At 39.3% G+C, this 12,238-nt stretch overlaps 10 non-coding genes across 10 annotated transcripts; all 10 read right to left on the bottom strand.

Annotated features, from left to right (window-relative positions):
* Positions 1–96: 96 nt before the first annotated feature.
* On the bottom strand, positions 97–215 carry LOC140022089 (5S ribosomal RNA). Its single transcript, XR_011826070.1, has one exon. It is a non-coding gene; the product is annotated as a 5S ribosomal RNA (ribosomal RNA).
* Positions 216–1,337: 1,122 nt separating this feature from the next.
* LOC140022077 (5S ribosomal RNA) lies at positions 1,338–1,456 on the bottom strand. The gene has a single exon (XR_011826058.1). It is a non-coding gene; the product is annotated as a 5S ribosomal RNA (ribosomal RNA).
* Positions 1,457–2,578: 1,122 nt separating this feature from the next.
* Positions 2,579–2,697, bottom strand: LOC140022066 (5S ribosomal RNA). Its single transcript, XR_011826047.1, has one exon. It is a non-coding gene; the product is annotated as a 5S ribosomal RNA (ribosomal RNA).
* Positions 2,698–3,819: 1,122 nt separating this feature from the next.
* On the bottom strand, positions 3,820–3,938 carry LOC140022054 (5S ribosomal RNA). The gene has a single exon (XR_011826035.1). It is a non-coding gene; the product is annotated as a 5S ribosomal RNA (ribosomal RNA).
* Positions 3,939–5,056: 1,118 nt separating this feature from the next.
* On the bottom strand, positions 5,057–5,175 carry LOC140022041 (5S ribosomal RNA). Its single transcript, XR_011826023.1, has one exon. It is a non-coding gene; the product is annotated as a 5S ribosomal RNA (ribosomal RNA).
* A 1,122-nt stretch (positions 5,176–6,297) lies between these two features.
* On the bottom strand, positions 6,298–6,416 carry LOC140022030 (5S ribosomal RNA). The gene has a single exon (XR_011826011.1). It is a non-coding gene; the product is annotated as a 5S ribosomal RNA (ribosomal RNA).
* Positions 6,417–7,538: 1,122 nt separating this feature from the next.
* LOC140022018 (5S ribosomal RNA) lies at positions 7,539–7,657 on the bottom strand. Its single transcript, XR_011826000.1, has one exon. It is a non-coding gene; the product is annotated as a 5S ribosomal RNA (ribosomal RNA).
* Positions 7,658–8,779: 1,122 nt separating this feature from the next.
* On the bottom strand, positions 8,780–8,898 carry LOC140022007 (5S ribosomal RNA). The gene has a single exon (XR_011825989.1). It is a non-coding gene; the product is annotated as a 5S ribosomal RNA (ribosomal RNA).
* A 1,122-nt stretch (positions 8,899–10,020) lies between these two features.
* Positions 10,021–10,139, bottom strand: LOC140021996 (5S ribosomal RNA). The gene has a single exon (XR_011825978.1). It is a non-coding gene; the product is annotated as a 5S ribosomal RNA (ribosomal RNA).
* Positions 10,140–11,261: 1,122 nt separating this feature from the next.
* LOC140021985 (5S ribosomal RNA) lies at positions 11,262–11,380 on the bottom strand. The gene has a single exon (XR_011825967.1). It is a non-coding gene; the product is annotated as a 5S ribosomal RNA (ribosomal RNA).
* Positions 11,381–12,238: the final 858 nt, after the last annotated feature.

The raw sequence follows: 12,238 nt of genomic DNA, 5'->3' as shown, positions 1-12,238 counted from the left end.
ACAAGAAGCAAAATATTAAGCAATCGTTCCGACGGAGCTAAATTACTACAGGATAAAGAACGAATAGGAAATTTGGATTTCGAAACAAAAAAGAGAGGGGTGCAACACGAGGACTTCCCAGGGGGTCACCCATCCTAGTACTACTCTCGCCCAAGCACGCTTAACTTCGGAGTTCTGATGGGATCCGGTGCATTAGTGCTGGTATGATCGCACCCGCCATGTTCCTTTCGCGTTATTCTTTTAAACTACCCCGTCCTGCGAAGCAGTGTGGCTTTTCTAGACCGAAATTCATTTTAAGCGTCAATTCAAGCATTTTCCTCTTATCCTTTTATTTATTTACTTTATATATTTTTTTGTTATTGATTTGCACCCTGTTTTTTTCCCTCATCCCGCAACTCTAAATTATCATGAAATCAATCCTTCACGCTTGCAGTTAGGGGTGGCAATTCGGGTCCAAATCAGGTTGGCGGGTCGGGTTCGGGTCAACAGACCCGCCAGAAAATCTGTTGACCCGAACCCCGACCCGCCAACCCGTGACGGGTCAGGTATGCTGACCCGAACCCGAAAATTTCAGGTTTACGGGGCGGCGGGTCGACCCGAAATGACCCGAAACTTAATTTTAATTTATTAATTTATCACTGTAATTTCTAATAAAATCAATTTCTCACAAAACTAATTACATAATCAAGTAATAAAAATTTAAATAAATGATTCCAAATCAAATCTAAAATAAATTAAACACCGTAAAAGTGTTTTATCCCAAGCAAAATATAAAATAAATTAAAACAATACAAAAGTGAAAAATAATATAATATATTATTTGTCCAAGTATAATAATTTCAACTTCACACAAATTAAATAAATTCGTTTAGGATTAAGTAATTAATGCCTTTGAAAAAAAGAATAACTTAGTTTAGTTAGATAAAATTATTTTTATGTTTATTAAATTATTTTTAATTCGTAAACGGGTCATATCGGGTCATATCAGGTCACCACGGGTTGACCCGAAATCGACCGGTTTTCTTTTCGGGTTCATCGGGTCCAACCCGATTCTGACCCGAATTCCCGAAACCTCAACCCAAACCCATTAATTTCGTGTTAGGTTCGTGTCGTGTCGAAAATTGCCACCCCTAGTTGCGGTGATACATTTGCGCCGACAAATTTGAGCGACGATCCGGGCTTTGATCGAGCCGTACCGTTCCTGATTTGTCTCGCGCCTTCAGATCCTCCTTCACGCTTCGACAAGAAGCAAAATATTAAGCAATCGTTCCGACGGAGCTAAATTACTACAGGATAAAGAACGAATAGGAAATTTGGATTTCGAAACAAAAAAGAGAGGGGTGCAACACGAGGACTTCCCAGGGGGTCACCCATCCTAGTACTACTCTCGCCCAAGCACGCTTAACTTCGGAGTTCTGATGGGATCCGGTGCATTAGTGCTGGTATGATCGCACCCGCCATGTTCCTTTCGCGTTATTCTTTTAAACTACCCCGTCCTGCGAAGCAGTGTGGCTTTTCTAGACCGAAATTCATTTTAAGCGTCAATTCAAGCATTTTCCTCTTATCCTTTTATTTATTTACTTTATATATTTTTTTGTTATTGATTTGCACCCTGTTTTTTTCCCTCATCCCGCAACTCTAAATTATCATGAAATCAATCCTTCACGCTTGCAGTTAGGGGTGGCAATTCGGGTCCAAATCAGGTTGGCGGGTCGGGTTCGGGTCAACAGACCCGCCAGAAAATCTGTTGACCCGAACCCCGACCCGCCAACCCGTGACGGGTCAGGTATGCTGACCCGAACCCGAAAATTTCAGGTTTACGGGGCGGCGGGTCGACCCGAAATGACCCGAAACTTAATTTTAATTTATTAATTTATCACTGTAATTTCTAATAAAATCAATTTCTCACAAAACTAATTACATAATCAAGTAATAAAAATTTAAATAAATGATTCCAAATCAAATCTAAAATAAATTAAACACCGTAAAAGTGTTTTATCCCAAGCAAAATATAAAATAAATTAAAACAATACAAAAGTGAAAAATAATATAATATATTATTTGTCCAAGTATAATAATTTCAACTTCACACAAATTAAATAAATTCGTTTAGGATTAAGTAATTAATGCCTTTGAAAAAAAGAATAACTTAGTTTAGTTAGATAAAATTATTTTTATGTTTATTAAATTATTTTTAATTCGTAAACGGGTCATATCGGGTCATATCAGGTCACCACGGGTTGACCCGAAATCGACCGGTTTTCTTTTCGGGTTCATCGGGTCCAACCCGATTCTGACCCGAATTCCCGAAACCTCAATCCAAACCCATTAATTTCGTGTTAGGTTCGTGTCGTGTCGAAAATTGCCACCCCTAGTTGCGGTGATACATTTGCGCCGACAAATTTGAGCGACGATCCGGGCTTTGATCGAGCCGTACCGTTCCTGATTTGTCTCGCGCCTTCAGATCCTCCTTCACGCTTCGACAAGAAGCAAAATATTAAGCAATCGTTCCGACGGAGCTAAATTACTACAGGATAAAGAACGAATAGGAAATTTGGATTTCGAAACAAAAAAGAGAGGGGTGCAACACGAGGACTTCCCAGGGGGTCACCCATCCTAGTACTACTCTCGCCCAAGCACGCTTAACTTCGGAGTTCTGATGGGATCCGGTGCATTAGTGCTGGTATGATCGCACCCGCCATGTTCCTTTCGCGTTATTCTTTTAAACTACCCCGTCCTGCGAAGCAGTGTGGCTTTTCTAGACCGAAATTCATTTTAAGCGTCAATTCAAGCATTTTCCTCTTATCCTTTTATTTATTTACTTTATATATTTTTTTGTTATTGATTTGCACCCTGTTTTTTTCCCTCATCCCGCAACTCTAAATTATCATGAAATCAATCCTTCACGCTTGCAGTTAGGGGTGGCAATTCGGGTCCAAATCAGGTTGGCGGGTCGGGTTCGGGTCAACAGACCCGCCAGAAAATCTGTTGACCCGAACCCCGACCCGCCAACCCGTGACGGGTCAGGTATGCTGACCCGAACCCGAAAATTTCAGGTTTACGGGGCGGCGGGTCGACCCGAAATGACCCGAAACTTAATTTTAATTTATTAATTTATCACTGTAATTTCTAATAAAATCAATTTCTCACAAAACTAATTACATAATCAAGTAATAAAAATTTAAATAAATGATTCCAAATCAAATCTAAAATAAATTAAACACCGTAAAAGTGTTTTATCCCAAGCAAAATATAAAATAAATTAAAACAATACAAAAGTGAAAAATAATATAATATATTATTTGTCCAAGTATAATAATTTCAACTTCACACAAATTAAATAAATTCGTTTAGGATTAAGTAATTAATGCCTTTGAAAAAAAGAATAACTTAGTTTAGTTAGATAAAATTATTTTTATGTTTATTAAATTATTTTTAATTCGTAAACGGGTCGTATCGGGTCATATCAGGTCACCACGGGTTGACCCGAAATCGACCGGTTTTCTTTTCGGGTTCATCGGGTCCAACCCGATTCTGACCCGAATTCCCGAAACCTCAACCCAAACCCATTAATTTCGTGTTAGGTTCGTGTCGTGTCGAAAATTGCCACCCCTAGTTGCGGTGATACATTTGCGCCGACAAATTTGAGCGACGATCCGGGCTTTGATCGAGCCGTACCGTTCCTGATTTGTCTCGCGCCTTCAGATCCTCCTTCACGCTTCGACAAGAAGCAAAATATTAAGCAATCGTTCCGACGGAGCTAAATTACTACAGGATAAAGAACGAATAGGAAATTTGGATTTCGAAACAAAAAAGAGAGGGGTGCAACACGAGGACTTCCCAGGGGGTCACCCATCCTAGTACTACTCTCGCCCAAGCACGCTTAACTTCGGAGTTCTGATGGGATCCGGTGCATTAGTGCTGGTATGATCGCACCCGCCATGTTCCTTTCGCGTTATTCTTTTAAACTACCCCGTCCTGCGAAGCAGTGTGGCTTTTCTAGACCGAAATTCATTTTAAGCGTCAATTCAAGCATTTTCCTCTTATCCTTTTATTTATTTACTTTATATATTTTTTTGTTATTGATTTGCACCCTGTTTTTTTCCCTCATCCCGCAACTCTAAATTATCATGAAATCAATCCTTCACGCTTGCAGTCAGGGGTGGCAATTCGGGTCCAAATCAGGTTGGCGGGGTTCGGGTCAACAGACCCGCCAGAAAATCTGTTGACCCGAACCCCGACCCGCCAACCCGTGACGGGTCAGGTATGCTGACCCGAACCCGAAAATTTCAGGTTTACGGGGCGGCGGGTCGACCCGAAATGACCCGAAACTTAATTTTAATTTATTAATTTATCACTGTAATTTCTAATAAAATCAATTTCTCACAAAACTAATTACATAATCAAGTAATAAAAATTTAAATAAATGATTCCAAATCAAATCTAAAATAAATTAAACACCGTAAAAGTGTTTTATCCCAAGCAAAATATAAAATAAATTAAAACAATACAAAAGTGAAAAATAATATAATATATTATTTGTCCAAGTATAATAATTTCAACTTCACACAAATTAAATAAATTCGTTTAGGATTAAGTAATTAATGCCTTTGAAAAAAAGAATAACTTAGTTTAGTTAGATAAAATTATTTTTATGTTTATTAAATTATTTTTAATTCGTAAACGGGTCATATCGGGTCATATCAGGTCACCACGGGTTGACCCGAAATCGACCGGTTTTCTTTTCGGGTTCATCGGGTCCAACCCGATTCTGACCCGAATTCCCGAAACCTCAACCCAAACCCATTAATTTCGTGTTAGATTCGTGTCGTGTCGAAAATTGCCACCCCTAGTTGCGGTGATACATTTGCGCCGACAAATTTGAGCGACGATCCGGGCTTTGATCGAGCCGTACCGTTCCTGATTTGTCTCGCGCCTTCAGATCCTCCTTCACGCTTCGACAAGAAGCAAAATATTAAGCAATCGTTCCGACGGAGCTAAATTACTACAGGATAAAGAACGAATAGGAAATTTGGATTTCGAAACAAAAAAGAGAGGGGTGCAACACGAGGACTTCCCAGGGGGTCACCCATCCTAGTACTACTCTCGCCCAAGCACGCTTAACTTCGGAGTTCTGATGGGATCCGGTGCATTAGTGCTGGTATGATCGCACCCGCCATGTTCCTTTCGCGTTATTCTTTTAAACTACCCCGTCCTGCGAAGCAGTGTGGCTTTTCTAGACCGAAATTCATTTTAAGCGTCAATTCAAGCATTTTCCTCTTATCCTTTTATTTATTTACTTTATATATTTTTTTGTTATTGATTTGCACCCTGTTTTTTTCCCTCATCCCGCAACTCTAAATTATCATGAAATCAATCCTTCACGCTTGCAGTTAGGGGTGGCAATTCGGGTCCAAATCAGGTTGGCGGGTCGGGTTCGGGTCAACAGACCCGCCAGAAAATCTGTTGACCCGAACCCCGACCCGCCAACCCGTGACGGGTCAGGTATGCTGACCCGAACCCGAAAATTTCAGGTTTACGGGGCGGCGGGTCGACCCGAAATGACCCGAAACTTAATTTTAATTTATTAATTTATCACTGTAATTTCTAATAAAATCAATTTCTCACAAAACTAATTACATAATCAAGTAATAAAAATTTAAATAAATGATTCCAAATCAAATCTAAAATAAATTAAACACCGTAAAAGTGTTTTATCCCAACCAAAATATAAAATAAATTAAAACAATACAAAAGTGAAAAATAATATAATATATTATTTGTCCAAGTATAATAATTTCAACTTCACACAAATTAAATAAATTCGTTTAGGATTAAGTAATTAATGCCTTTGAAAAAAAGAATAACTTAGTTTAGTTAGATAAAATTATTTTTATGTTTATTAAATTATTTTTAATTCGTAAACGGGTCATATCGGGTCATATCAGGTCACCACGGGTTGACCCGAAATCGACCGGTTTTCTTTTCGGGTTCATCGGGTCCAACCCGATTCTGACCCGAATTCCCGAAACCTCAATCCAAACCCATTAATTTCGTGTTAGGTTCGTGTCGTGTCGAAAATTGCCACCCCTAGTTGCGGTGATACATTTGCGCCGACAAATTTGAGCGACGATCCGGGCTTTGATCGAGCCGTACCGTTCCTGATTTGTCTCGCGCCTTCAGATCCTCCTTCACGCTTCGACAAGAAGCAAAATATTAAGCAATCGTTCCGACGGAGCTAAATTACTACAGGATAAAGAACGAATAGGAAATTTGGATTTCGAAACAAAAAAGAGAGGGGTGCAACACGAGGACTTCCCAGGGGGTCACCCATCCTAGTACTACTCTCGCCCAAGCACGCTTAACTTCGGAGTTCTGATGGGATCCGGTGCATTAGTGCTGGTATGATCGCACCCGCCATGTTCCTTTCGCGTTATTCTTTTAAACTACCCCGTCCTGCGAAGCAGTGTGGCTTTTCTAGACCGAAATTCATTTTAAGCGTCAATTCAAGCATTTTCCTCTTATCCTTTTATTTATTTACTTTATATATTTTTTTGTTATTGATTTGCACCCTGTTTTTTTCCCTCATCCCGCAACTCTAAATTATCATGAAATCAATCCTTCACGCTTGCAGTCAGGGGTGGCAATTCGGGTCCAAATCAGGTTGGCGGGTCGGGTTCGGGTCAACAGACCCGCCAGAAAATCTGTTGACCCGAACCCCGACCCGCCAACCCGTGACGGGTCAGGTATGCTGACCCGAACCCGAAGATTTCAGGTTTACGGGGCGGCGGGTCGACCCGAAATGACCCGAAACTTAATTTTAATTTATTAATTTATCACTGTAATTTCTAATAAAATCAATTTCTCACAAAACTAATTACATAATCAAGTAATAAAAATTTAAATAAATGATTCCAAATCAAATCTAAAATAAATTAAACACCGTAAAAGTGTTTTATCCCAAGCAAAATATAAAATAAATTAAAACAATACAAAAGTGAAAAATAATATAATATATTATTTGTCCAAGTATAATAATTTCAACTTCACACAAATTAAATAAATTCGTTTAGGATTAAGTAATTAATGCCTTTGAAAAAAAGAATAACTTAGTTTAGTTAGATAAAATTATTTTTATGTTTATTAAATTATTTTTAATTCGTAAACGGGTCATATCGGGTCATATCAGGTCACCACGGGTTGACCCGAAATCGACCGGTTTTCTTTTCGGGTTCATCGGGTCCAACCCGATTCTGACCCGAATTCCCGAAACCTCAACCCAAACCCATTAATTTCGTGTTAGGTTCGTGTCGTGTCGAAAATTGCCACCCCTAGTTGCGGTGATACATTTGCGCCGACAAATTTGAGCGACGATCCGGGCTTTGATCGAGCCGTACCGTTCCTGATTTGTCTCGCGCATTCAGATCCTCCTTCACGCTTCGACAAGAAGCAAAATATTAAGCAATCGTTCCGACGGAGCTAAATTACTACAGGATAAAGAACGAATAGGAAATTTGGATTTCGAAACAAAAAAGAGAGGGGTGCAACACGAGGACTTCCCAGGGGGTCACCCATCCTAGTACTACTCTCGCCCAAGCACGCTTAACTTCGGAGTTCTGATGGGATCCGGTGCATTAGTGCTGGTATGATCGCACCCGCCATGTTCCTTTCGCGTTATTCTTTTAAACTACCCCGTCCTGCGAAGCAGTGTGGCTTTTCTAGACCGAAATTCATTTTAAGCGTCAATTCAAGCATTTTCCTCTTATCCTTTTATTTATTTACTTTATATATTTTTTTGTTATTGATTTGCACCCTGTTTTTTTCCCTCATCCCGCAACTCTAAATTATCATGAAATCAATCCTTCACGCTTGCAGTCAGGGGTGGCAATTCGGGTCCAAATCAGGTTGGCGGGTCGGGTTCGGGTCAACAGACCCGCCAGAAAATCTGTTAACCCGAACCCCGACCCGCCAACCCGTGACGGGTCAGGTATGCTGACCCGAACCCGAAAATTTCAGGTTTACGGGGCGGCGGGTCGACCCGAAATGACCCGAAACTTAATTTTAATTTATTAATTTATCACTGTAATTTCTAATAAAATCAATTTCTCACAAAACTAATTACATAATCAAGTAATAAAAATTTAAATAAATGATTCCAAATCAAATCTAAAATAAATTAAACACCGTAAAAGTGTTTTATCCCAAGCAAAATATAAAATAAATTAAAACAATACAAAAGTGAAAAATAATATAATATATTATTTGTCCAAGTATAATAATTTCAACTTCACACAAATTAAATAAATTCGTTTAGGATTAAGTAATTAATGCCTTTGAAAAAAAGAATAACTTAGTTTAGTTAGATAAAATTATTTTTATGTTTATTAAATTATTTTTAATTCGTAAACGGGTCATATCGGGTCATATCAGGTCACCACGGGTTGACCCGAAATCGACCGGTTTTCTTTTCGGGTTCATCGGGTCCAACCCGATTCTGACCCGAATTCCCGAAACCTCAACCCAAACCCATTAATTTCGTGTTAGGTTCGTGTCGTGTCGAAAATTGCCACCCCTAGTTGCGGTGATACATTTGCGCCGACAAATTTGAGCGACGATCCGGGCTTTGATCGAGCCGTACCGTTCCTGATTTGTCTCGCGCCTTCAGATCCTCCTTCACGCTTCGACAAGAAGCAAAATATTAAGCAATCGTTCCGACGGAGCTAAATTACTACAGGATAAAGAACGAATAGGAAATTTGGATTTCGAAACAAAAAAGAGAGGGGTGCAACACGAGGACTTCCCAGGGGGTCACCCATCCTAGTACTACTCTCGCCCAAGCACGCTTAACTTCGGAGTTCTGATGGGATCCGGTGCATTAGTGCTGGTATGATCGCACCCGCCATGTTCCTTTCGCGTTATTCTTTTAAACTACCCCGTCCTGCGAAGCAGTGTGGCTTTTCTAGACCGAAATTCATTTTAAGCGTCAATTCAAGCATTTTCCTCTTATCCTTTTATTTATTTACTTTATATATTTTTTTGTTATTGATTTGCACCCTGTTTTTTTCCCTCATCCCGCAACTCTAAATTATCATGAAATCAATCCTTCACGCTTGCAGTTAGGGGTGGCAATTCGGGTCCAAATCAGGTTGGCGGGTCGGGTTCGGGTCAACAGACCCGCCAGAAAATCTGTTGACCCGAACCCCGACCCGCCAACCCGTGACGGGTCAGGTATGCTGACCCGAACCCGAAAATTTCAGGTTTACGGGGCGGCGGGTCGACCCGAAATGACCCGAAACTTAATTTTAATTTATTAATTTATCACTGTAATTTCTAATAAAATCAATTTCTCACAAAACTAATTACATAATCAAGTAATAAAAATTTAAATAAATGATTCCAAATCAAATCTAAAATAAATTAAACACCGTAAAAGTGTTTTATCCCAACCAAAATATAAAATAAATTAAAACAATACAAAAGTGAAAAATAATATAATATATTATTTGTCCAAGTATAATAATTTCAACTTCACACAAATTAAATAAATTCGTTTAGGATTAAGTAATTAATGCCTTTGAAAAAAAGAATAACTTAGTTTAGTTAGATAAAATTATTTTTATGTTTATTAAATTATTTTTAATTCGTAAACGGGTCATATCGGGTCATATCAGGTCACCACGGGTTGACCCGAAATCGACCGGTTTTCTTTTCGGGTTCATCGGGTCCAACCCGATTCTGACCCGAATTCCCGAAACCTCAATCCAAACCCATTAATTTCGTGTTAGGTTCGTGTCGTGTCGAAAATTGCCACCCCTAGTTGCGGTGATACATTTGCGCCGACAAATTTGAGCGACGATCCGGGCTTTGATCGAGCCGTACCGTTCCTGATTTGTCTCGCGCCTTCAGATCCTCCTTCACGCTTCGACAAGAAGCAAAATATTAAGCAATCGTTCCGACGGAGCTAAATTACTACAGGATAAAGAACGAATAGGAAATTTGGATTTCGAAACAAAAAAGAGAGGGGTGCAACACGAGGACTTCCCAGGGGGTCACCCATCCTAGTACTACTCTCGCCCAAGCACGCTTAACTTCGGAGTTCTGATGGGATCCGGTGCATTAGTGCTGGTATGATCGCACCCGCCATGTTCCTTTCGCGTTATTCTTTTAAACTACCCCGTCCTGCGAAGCAGTGTGGCTTTTCTAGACCGAAATTCATTTTAAGCGTCAATTCAAGCATTTTCCTCTTATCCTTTTATTTATTTACTTTATATATTTTTTTGTTATTGATTTGCACCCTGTTTTTTTCCCTCATCCCGCAACTCTAAATTATCATGAAATCAATCCTTCACGCTTGCAGTCAGGGGTGGCAATTCGGGTCCAAATCAGGTTGGCGGGTCGGGTTCGGGTCAACAGACCCGCCAGAAAATCTGTTGACCCGAACCCCGACCCGCCAACCCGTGACGGGTCAGGTATGCTGACCCGAACCCGAAGATTTCAGGTTTACGGGGCGGCGGGTCGACCCGAAATGACCCGAAACTTAATTTTAATTTATTAATTTATCACTGTAATTTCTAATAAAATCAATTTCTCACAAAACTAATTACATAATCAAGTAATAAAAATTTAAATAAATGATTCCAAATCAAATCTAAAATAAATTAAACACCGTAAAAGTGTTTTATCCCAAGCAAAATATAAAATAAATTAAAACAATACAAAAGTGAAAAATAATATAATATATTATTTGTCCAAGTATAATAATTTCAACTTCACACAAATTAAATAAATTCGTTTAGGATTAAGTAATTAATGCCTTTGAAAAAAAGAATAACTTAGTTTAGTTAGATAAAATTATTTTTATGTTTATTAAATTATTTTTAATTCGTAAACGGGTCATATCGGGTCATATCAGGTCACCACGGGTTGACCCGAAATCGACCGGTTTTCTTTTCGGGTTCATCGGGTCCAACCCGATTCTGACCCGAATTCCCGAAACCTCAACCCAAACCCATTAATTTCGTGTTAGGTTCGTGTCGTGTCGAAAATTGCCACCCCTAGTTGCGGTGATACATTTGCGCCGACAAATTTGAGCGACGATCCGGGCTTTGATCGAGCCGTACCGTTCCTGATTTGTCTCGCGCATTCAGATCCTCCTTCACGCTTCGACAAGAAGCAAAATATTAAGCAATCGTTCCGACGGAGCTAAATTACTACAGGATAAAGAACGAATAGGAAATTTGGATTTCGAAACAAAAAAGAGAGGGGTGCAACACGAGGACTTCCCAGGGGGTCACCCATCCTAGTACTACTCTCGCCCAAGCACGCTTAACTTCGGAGTTCTGATGGGATCCGGTGCATTAGTGCTGGTATGATCGCACCCGCCATGTTCCTTTCGCGTTATTCTTTTAAACTACCCCGTCCTGCGAAGCAGTGTGGCTTTTCTAGACCGAAATTCATTTTAAGCGTCAATTCAAGCATTTTCCTCTTATCCTTTTATTTATTTACTTTATATATTTTTTTGTTATTGATTTGCACCCTGTTTTTTTCCCTCATCCCGCAACTCTAAATTATCATGAAATCAATCCTTCACGCTTGCAGTCAGGGGTGGCAATTCGGGTCCAAATCAGGTTGGCGGGTCGGGTTCGGGTCAACAGACCCGCCAGAAAATCTGTTAACCCGAACCCCGACCCGCCAACCCGTGACGGGTCAGGTATGCTGACCCGAACCCGAAAATTTCAGGTTTACGGGGCGGCGGGTCGACCCGAAATGACCCGAAACTTAATTTTAATTTATTAATTTATCACTGTAATTTCTAATAAAATCAATTTCTCACAAAACTAATTACATAATCAAGTAATAAAAATTTAAATAAATGATTCCAAATCAAATCTAAAATAAATTAAACACCGTAAAAGTGTTTTATCCCAAGCAAAATATAAAATAAATTAAAACAATACAAAAGTGAAAAATAATATAATATATTATTTGTCCAAGTATAATAATTTCAACTTCACACAAATTAAATAAATTCGTTTAGGATTAAGTAATTAATGCCTTTGAAAAAAAGAATAACTTAGTTTAGTTAGATAAAATTATTTTTATGTTTATTAAATTATTTTTAATTCGTAAACGGGTCATATCGGGTCATATCAGGTCACCACGGGTTGACCCGAAATCGACCGGTTTTCTTTTCGGGTTCATCGGGTCCAACCCGATTCTGACCCGAATTCCCGAAACC

Source organism: Coffea arabica, chromosome 11e (assembly GCF_036785885.1).
Source record: "Coffea arabica cultivar ET-39 chromosome 11e, Coffea Arabica ET-39 HiFi, whole genome shotgun sequence".
In the NCBI taxonomy this organism is placed as follows: domain Eukaryota; kingdom Viridiplantae; phylum Streptophyta; class Magnoliopsida; order Gentianales; family Rubiaceae; genus Coffea; species Coffea arabica.
The sequence above is the reverse complement of the archived record's forward strand: the minus strand, read 5'-3'. Positions and strand labels throughout refer to the sequence as shown.